Source organism: Sapajus apella, unplaced genomic scaffold (assembly GCF_009761245.1).
Source record: "Sapajus apella isolate SASKATOON/1434 unplaced genomic scaffold, GSC_monkey_1.0 scaffold23, whole genome shotgun sequence".
Lineage (NCBI taxonomy): Eukaryota > Metazoa > Chordata > Mammalia > Primates > Cebidae > Sapajus > Sapajus apella.
The window spans coordinates 23,524,973-23,533,156 of NW_022436963.1; positions in this window are offsets into that span (position 1 = coordinate 23,524,973).

Below are 8,184 nucleotides of genomic sequence, written 5' to 3' on the forward strand. Positions count from 1 at the left end.
TAGTGGAAAGGAGACTTCGTTATTATTCTATACATAAAATATACACAAATCTTCACACTGCAGCTTAGTGCATACATCTACACCCTTGTTTCCACCATTAGAACAATACATAAAAACATCTTATCCTCCCAGTGAGTCATCCCTCACTTAGGTAACCACAATTCCAACTTCTGTCACCAAAGATTTGTTTTGCCTATTCTTTTTTTTTTTTTTTTTGAGACAGACTCTTGTTCCGTCGCCCAGGCTAGAGTGCAGTGTTGAGATCTCTGCTCACGGCAACCTCTGCCTCCCGGGTTCAAGCGATTCTCCTGCCTCACCCTCCCAAGTAGCTGGGATTACAGGTGCCCACCACCGCGCCTGTCTAATTTTTGTATTTTTAGTAAAGACAGCATTTTACCATCTTGGCCAGGCTGGTCTCGAGCTCCTGCCCTCATGATCCATCCTCTTTCACGGCCTCCCAAAGTACTGGGATTACAGGTATGAGCCACCACACCCGGCCAGTTTTACCTATTCTTTAAGGTCATATGCAGGGGTCAGATGGTCTGTACTCTTGCGTCAGACTGTCGTCACCTTTCGTTCAGCATATTTGTGATATCCATCCACTTTGTTGCCTACATCAATAGTTCATTTTTGTTTGTTTGCTTAAGTGTGTCGAATTCCATTGCAAATAAACTAATTTATTTATCCATAGGAGAGTGATTGTTTTAGTATATCTTTGTGTATCTTTGTCTTGTGTTATATTTTCAAAAAAGAAAAAGGTTTTAAAAAATGTGTTTAAGAAAAAATAATGTCAGAGTAGAGAACTAATCTCTAGGAACTTATCAGACCCAAGGGTCACCATGTGGATGTAACTTTAGAGGCTCTAATTTCATTCAGATGTTGGAGGCAAATATCTGTTGAAAGTCTCCTCATAGTTATAAGAGCCAAATGGGACTACTTCTGGTACAGTGTGCTCCAGAGTGCTGTGGCGCTAGGCAGAGCGTACTGCCATTCTGGAGTGGGGGTTTGCAGGCTGAGCTGGGTGGGGAACTAATCTTCCTCTAAGGTGTTGTCTTGGACCAGTGTGGAGTGAGAGTACCAGTGAGAGTTCACAGACCACCCCTGCACCTCTGTTTCCTCCCTTGAACCTCCATTTCACATTTCATTTGATAGAAGGATTCTACCGCTTTAAAAATTATTTGATTGGGAGGCCAAGGCGAGTGTATCACTTGAGGCCAGGAGTTCAAGACCAGCCTGGCCAACATGACAAAACCCTGTCTCTACTAAAAATACAAAAATTAGCCAGACATGGTGGTGCATGCCCATAGTCCCAGCTAATCGGAAGGCTGAGGTGGGAGGATCACTTGAGCACAGGAGGCAGAGGTTATAGTGAGCCAAGATCATGCCACTGCACTCCCGCTTGGGCAACAGAGCGAGATTCTGTTTCAAAGAGGAAAAAAATTATTTGAAACCTGTGGTTTCAGTGTAGATGCTAGTTAGAAGCACTGGCCAAGAAATGTTCGGTATAATGTTTCTACGGATATGTAAGACAGATTCAAAGTCTATGTTGACTTTCACTCACACTGGCTGCTAAAATAGTTCCCTACCTTCAGGGCCCCAGGGCCTTCACACTCACTGCTTCCTGGGCTTGGAATGCCCTTTGCGCAGATACCCACATTCAGGGTCAGCTGCCTCGATTCCTTCAGGTCTTAACTCAAAAGTCACATCCTTAGTGCGGTTTTCCCTGCTTACCCAGTCTACATGTTTTATGTGTTTTGGGTTTTTGTTTTTGTTTGGAGACAGTCTTGCTCTGTCATCCAGGCTGGAGTGCGGTGACATGATCACAGCTCACTATAGCCTCAACCTCCTGAGCTCAGGCAGTTCTCCCCCCTGAGCCTCCCGGGTAGCTGAGACTACAGGCATGTAACACCACACCCAGCTAATTTTTGCATTTTTTTTTTTTTTTTAAGTAGAGAGATGGTTTTGCTGTGTTGCCTGGGCTGCTCTCAAGCTCCTGGGGCAAGCCATTCTCCAGCCTCAGCCTCCCAATTTGTTGAGATTATAGGCATGAGCCACCGCACCTAGCCCAATCTAAAAATTTCATATACCAACCCACAACTTGATGTCTCATGTTCCTCTGTCGTGCTCTACTTTTCTTTCCTTACCATACCCTTCTTTTGGCTCTTATGATGAGGAGACTGTCTCTCTAACATGCCCCACAGTTCAGTTATCTTGTTTAAGTGGGTCCTTGCCCCAGTAGAATATATACTTCATGATGGCAGGGATTTTGTTTTTCTGTTGTGTTTCCCCTCACCACTAGTATATATCAAGTGCCTAGAACAGTGACTAGTGTACATTCGTTGAAAAGAATCTCTTTCATTTAACAATATACTGAGCAGGAACTAGCTATCACGCTAGTGCCAGGGAAAGAAAGATCAGATAAACAAAATAGGCTTCATTCCTAATCTTTTGGATTTTACCTCCTAGTTGAGGAGCCAGACGTATACAAGTAATTACAATTGTGACGATTGCTGCAAAGACAAAATACAAGATGAGAGATGAGAGGGTGGTAGGAGAGGGAGGGTGTTGATGTAGCCAGTGTGGGGGGAGGGGGAAGCTCCCCTGAAAAAGTGTAAGTTGCGAACAAGAAAACAAGGCAAAAGCAGTCAGGAGTCTGGTGCTTTGGAGGAGCTAAAGGCAAGCAGCTGTGGCCAGAGTCCCGCGAGAGAGGAGAAATGAGGCTGGAGAGGCAGGCGCTGGCTAGATCCATATGGCAGAGCAGGGAGTGAGTTGGGAGTGAGGTCATTATCCTGAATGCGATGGAAGCCATTGATGGGTTTACCTAGAATATGTCTTCCTGGGACTGTCAGTGTCTGCCTTAATGAATTAGATGCTGGGAGAAGCAGACTACTTGGGGGAGGGGAAGTAGTGGAAGGACCTTTAAAATGGCCCAGATTCAGACCATGAAGGGCAGCTTGGGTGGGCTTCCCTCCTTTCTTCAGCTCAAGAAGGAAGAGAAAGCCACTGAGGCTTGCCAATGGGAAGGTCTGGAAAGTTATCAACTCGGCTTCCTCCAGCCTTTAAATTTTCAAGTGCTACTCCCCAGAGGGAAACCTGAATACTCACTAAGCCCAGGACTTTGAACCTTAGGAATCCCTAATGAAGGTATTATAAACAAGTGAGGAAAAAAGGCTTCCTCCAGACACCTCAGTGCTTACCCCGGCCCCACCCATAATACACCTTTTTATGGTCTGAGTTCCACACAGTGGTCTGGAGTAACATTTTCAACAATCTGCAGTGAAATGAGAAAAATACGGGGTAAACATATGAGTACTTTCTATGATCAAATAAATTACCAATGGTTGATTCTTGGGAAAGACTATTTTTTATTCTGAGATTATGTTCTTTCACTTTTTTTCCTTTTCTCAGAGGTTTGGGTAATTTAAGCATCCCTCTTTAATGGAACGATGGCAATAGCATGTGATAGTTGCCGTTCCTAAAATCTCCTCAATTGGCCAAATTACCAGTTGGCAATTTGGTGTTGATTTCTCAATTCTCTCCCCTTGCTGATTTTATCCTTGAAGTTTTAAGGGCACCAAGACCGAAATGACCTTAATGAAGCTTTCAGAGTTATGTGTGATTGAGGGGAAGAGTAAGGAGAAAACAGTATCACAATGTGACTGAAAAAACCACCTGAGAATCAGTGAAGCCAGAAAGGTTAAGATGTCAATCCTAATCGCTAGGAATTAATGCCCTACTTTGCACAGAATGTTCTTTCAGTGGCTTAAGAAAGAAAACTATTGCTTGGAGCAACTACCTACCTGGAGCTGGAGAGTCTTAGGAACTGGGAAGAACCCAGTTCTTTTCACTAAAAGTCTCAGGCTTGTGCTGGTATCACTGGGGACATCTGGAGACTAAGGCTGAAGATAGGATTAACTTCTAGAGAAGCACGCTGGAGTCAGAGCGAGGTGGAACTTCCCTGACCGTCTACTTTGAACCTTTACCAGATTTTGTAACATGGTGACATTTTACAATGTCATCTGTGCACGTGCTTATCAGAGATGTGAAGTTTCATTAATCTGCCTCTTCCACAGTATGATATATCACAAGTCAAAATTGTCCTGGTTCATACATCACACTATGTACAAAAATTAACTCAAACTCTATCATATACCAACATGTAAAACCTAAACCTATAAAACATCTGAAAGAAAATATGGGAGAAAATCTTTGTGGCCTTGGGTAGGCAAAGGCTTCCTAGATGTGAAGCAAAAAGCATGATCCGTAAAAGAAAAAGTTGATCGCTTCTATGCCATCAAACTTAAAACTTCTGCTCTCTGAAAGACACTGTTAAGAATATGGAAGGACAAATCAAAGATAGAGAAAATCTTTGCACAACACAATATCTGATAAAGGACTTAAATCCAGAATATATGAAGAACTTTTATTGTGAGATAAGAAGACAAGCCACCTAATGAAAACATGAGCAAGAGATGTGAGTGGACATTCCACCAAAAGATGTACAAATGCGCAAAAAGTACATGAAAAGATGCTTAGCATCATTATTCATTAGAGAAATGCAAATTAAAACCACAAAGAGACACCACTGCACATCAGAATGGCAAAAAAAAAAAACCACCTGACAATCCCAAGTGCTGGGGAGGATGTGGTGACCCTCACACATTGCCAGTGGGAGTGCAATATGGTACAGTTCCTCTGGAAAAACAGTTTGGCTTGGCAGTTTCTTATAAAGTTAAACATACACTTACCATATGAGCCAGCAATCCCACTCCTAGGGATTTACCAAAAGAAATGAAGACATATGTTCACATAAAAACCTGTTCTCAGATATTTATAGCATCTTTATTCATAATCACCAAAACTTGGAAACAACCCAAATGCCCTTTAGCTGGCGATACGATAAACAAATTGTGGCACATTTATTCCGTGGAATACTACTCATCAATTAAAAGGAACACATTACTGACTTATGCAACGTGGATGAATCTCAAATACATTATCCTAAGTGAAAGAACCCAGTCTCAAAAGGTCACATACTGTGTGGTTCCATTTACATAACTTTCTGGAAAAGGCAAAATTAAACGGATAGAGGACAGATCAGTGGTTACCAGGGTTTGGGGTGGAGGGAGGATTTGACTACAAAGAAGTGGCAGCAAAAAAGAATGTGGAGAGTGGAAATTATCTACATCTTAACTGTGGAGGGGCTTACAAGATAGAATGCATTTGTCAAAACTCAAACCTGCACACCAAAAAGAATAAATTTTGCTGCTCAGGAGGCTGAGGCAGGGAGATTGCTTGAGCCTAGAAGTTCAAGGCTGCAGTGAACTATGATCATGCCACTGTACTCCAACCTGAGAGACGGAACAAGAAGCTGCCTCCGAAAAAAGGTAAGCAAATTTTACTGTATGTAAGTTACATCTCAATAACTCTGGATTGAAAAGTTCTCCAAGCATCTACATTCCATATTCCTTCCCCTCTTAAAGTAATAACCATAAGAGCGAGCATTTTGTAGCTTTGCTGTGTGCCTGGCACTGCAAATAATCCTATCCTTTCCAGAGTATTCTTCTTCTCAGTAATTTACCCAATTATTCGGCCATAATCCTTGGAGTTATTTTTGACTTCTCTCTTTTTCTTATACCCTACATCAGTCCAGCCTTTGCACATGACCTTCAGTATATATCCTGAATCTGACCACTTTCCATGATCTCTATTGCTGTCACTCCAATCCAACCTAGGATTACTTCTCAGCCTCCTAACTGAAAAGAGGAGACCTTCTAGGCTTCCCTTCTTGCACTCTGTACTGTCAGGATCTGCTTGATTATGCTGTGGTAACACTCCCAAATCCTCGTGATCTGTCCCAACAAAGTGATTAAAGGGATTTCTTGCTGAAGCCATGTATCTGCAGGTCAACACTTCCACCCTGTCTCTCGTCACTCTTTGGACCTAGGCTCTGATAGTCCGAATGTGTCCCCCACAATTCAGGTGTTGGAAATTTAATTCCCAATGCAACAAAGTTGGGAAGTAGGGCCTTTGCAGAGGTGTTTAGGTCGTGAGGGCTCTAATTTCATGCATGGATTAATGCTGCTATAAAAGGGCACGGCGGAGGAAGTTCATCCTCTTTGCCCTTCTGCCTTCTGCCATGTGAAGACACAGCATTCCTCCCCTCTGGAGGATACAGTGTTCAAGGTGCTACTCTGGAAGCAGAGAGCAGTCCTCGATAAATGCTAGCACCTTGATCTTGGACTTCCCCATCTCCAGAACTGTAAGACAATGAATTTCCGTTCTTTATAAATTACCCAGTCTTGGGTATTTTGTGATAGCAGCACAGAGACCCAGGCTTTCTAAGCTGCATCCAGTTTGAACATCCTTGGTGGCTGTAAAGGAGCTCTGGAGGCACTCATTCTGGCATTCTTCCAGGCTGCCTGGCCTGGAAGTGACACAGTGACCCATGCTCACAACTCATCGGTCAGAGTCTCATGGCCACTCTGCACAATAGGAAGCATAGACAGGAAGCCACCATGTGCCCAGCAGGTAGAGAGCAAGAAATATTGGGCCATCGGCTTTGTGATTACCATGATTCTTTAAAGTCTTCTCTCAAAACCACAGTCAAGAGATCCTTTTAAGATGTTGATGATTCACTTGCTCAAACTCCTCAAATGACCTTCATGACATTTAGATGAAAATGCAGGATCTTGACCCTGGCTTTCAAGGCCTGCTAACTTCAGCCACCCCTGGCTTCTTCACCCCCAGCTCAGCTCTAGGCCACCGGGTCTCTTGCTGTTTCCTACCAAACCTGGCCCCTCCTCAGGGCCTTTCTTCCTGTTCTGCCCCAGATATTCCCAGGGTTCCATTGCTCTCATGGTCCAGGTGGATGCTAAATGCCCCTTCTTCAGGGAAGACTTCCCTGACTAGGACATCTTATGTAGCATAACCGCCAGTCACTGCCACCGTCAGCATGCTTTATCTTTCTTTACACCCTTAGCATAACCTGGCATTGTCTGATGGAGTGTGTGTGTGTGTGTGTGTGTGTGTGTGTGTGTGTGTGTGTGTTGGCCTGGTTCATCCAGTAGAATGTAATATTTGTTGGGACAGGGACTTTCCTTTGTTCAATCCCAGTTTGTGGGCCCGTCTTCCTGTGAGTTTTTGCCAAAGCAGTCCAGCCACACGTGCCAGAGCCCAGGGAATGAATGATGAACTTCAGCCCCGTTCTAGTTTGGGCCTTGTGAATATGCACTTGAGTGGCTCCCTGTGATAGGATTTCCTTCATTTGTTCCATAATTTTTTTTTGTTTTTTGTTGTTATTGTGATTATTGTTGTTTGTTTATTGAGACAGGGTCTCACTCTATTGCCACGGCTGGAGTGCAGGGGTCGGATGTCAGCTCACTGCAGCCATGACCTCCCAGGCACAGGTGATCTCAGTCTCCCGAGTAGCTGGGACTACAGGTACATACCACCATGGCCGGCTAATTTTTGTATTTTTTGTAAAGACAGGATTTTATCCTTTTGCCTAGGATGGTCTTGAACTCCTGGGTTCAAGCAATTCACCTGCCTCACCTCTCAAAACGCTGGGACTACAGGCGTGAGTCACTGTAACTAGACAGTTCTGCAATGTTTATTAAAGACCTGGGCCCAGAAATTGCTTCCCCAGCAGCGTTTTCTTTTATTATTGTTGTTAGTTTATATTGGAGGCAGGGGTCTATTTTTCCCAGGCTGGTCTCGAACTCGAGCTCAAGAGATCCTCTTGCTTTGGCCTCCCTAGTATCTAGGACTACAGGCACACACCACTCTACTCAGCTACTAGCAGCTTGTCCTTGATACTTGTATTTCCACCCTTAGAGTCAGAGTCATAGAATGTTGAAGATGGAATGAAGAGTTAAGACTGTCCATCTAGTACTGTCTTAGTTCAGAGGCAAAAACCCCGGGGCAGGGAGAAACAGAGGGCTTTCGCATACATTGTTGCCTCTCACAGCTGCCTCTGTGTGAATTACCTCGGACACTGGGAGGATATGTAACTCACCCAAGTTCATTCCTGCAACTGACCAGGTTTTTTACCTAGACTTCAAAACCTGCTTTTCTGATTGCAGATTCTTTCTATTATGCTACAAATGGAATCTTTAGAACTTAAATATTCTGACATTCATTAAGAGTAAGGTTAAGAAAGAGACTTACCCACAGGAACATTTA